The sequence below is a fragment of the Octopus bimaculoides genome, chromosome 16, assembly GCF_001194135.2.
Source record: "Octopus bimaculoides isolate UCB-OBI-ISO-001 chromosome 16, ASM119413v2, whole genome shotgun sequence".
Taxonomy (NCBI): domain Eukaryota; kingdom Metazoa; phylum Mollusca; class Cephalopoda; order Octopoda; family Octopodidae; genus Octopus; species Octopus bimaculoides.
Window position 1 is genome coordinate 44,420,502 of NC_068996.1, and position 1,002 is coordinate 44,421,503.

Genomic DNA, 1,002 nt, shown 5'->3' on the forward strand with positions numbered 1-1,002 from the left:
GTGTGTGTGTGTATGTGTGTGTGTGTGTGTGTGTGTATGTGTGTGTGTGTGTGTGTGTGCGTGTGTTTGTGTAAGGGTATCAAATTAACACGTATTTAGAGACGGGTATTTGAAACTAAACGCTGTGTTCCATGTGGCGTTGATACGAGTGCGAAGTATTGGGTCAAATACAGTCAATATAGTGTCTATAAGGCACTGCATTGCTATAATATCCCCAGCATTTCAGTCACTTAAAGCAGACTTTTCATCAAATGTTGCATCGCGGTACACGTCACCTTTTGGACACTTCATAGATAGAACTGGAACATCAACGTAATGGATATTTTTTCTCTCTCAATTCTCTGTCTCTTTGCCAGTTTATCTGTTTATCTAAGTCTCTCTGTGTCTCTCTGTGTCTCTCTCCGTCTTTCTCTCTCTGTCTCTGTCTCTCTCTTGTCCTCTTCAAAAAGGATATTTTACTCGAAAAATCACTAGTTAAATGATTTTACTGTCACATTTCAGTATTTTTGTTATTGATATTATTGATGTCATTGCCGCAGATACAAATCCATAGCAATGACAGAATATTGGAAGAACAATACTTAGACATCAATAAAGTGAATAGCAAAAATATTGAAATGTAACAACAGCAAAATGTATTTATGTATGTATGTATTTGTGCAGGCGTATGTGTATAAATAAGTGTATGCATGAATATATGTGTATATGTGTGCGTGTGCATGTATGTGAGTGTCTGTGTGTGTTTATGTATGAATTGATAAATATCTAACAAATACATCGTTTTTAAGTCCAGTAAACATCCGTCTATGCAACAGAAAACAAACGTTCTCGATGCAATATACAAATAAATATATATTTACATAAATTTGGAATGTGATATGTAGAATTTATTGTACAAAAAAAAAAAAATCTGATAAAATCGCAAATATACTACGAAAATAGATATTAAAACAAATATATAAATTCGACATTTAAATCTTGTGTCATATATATATATATATA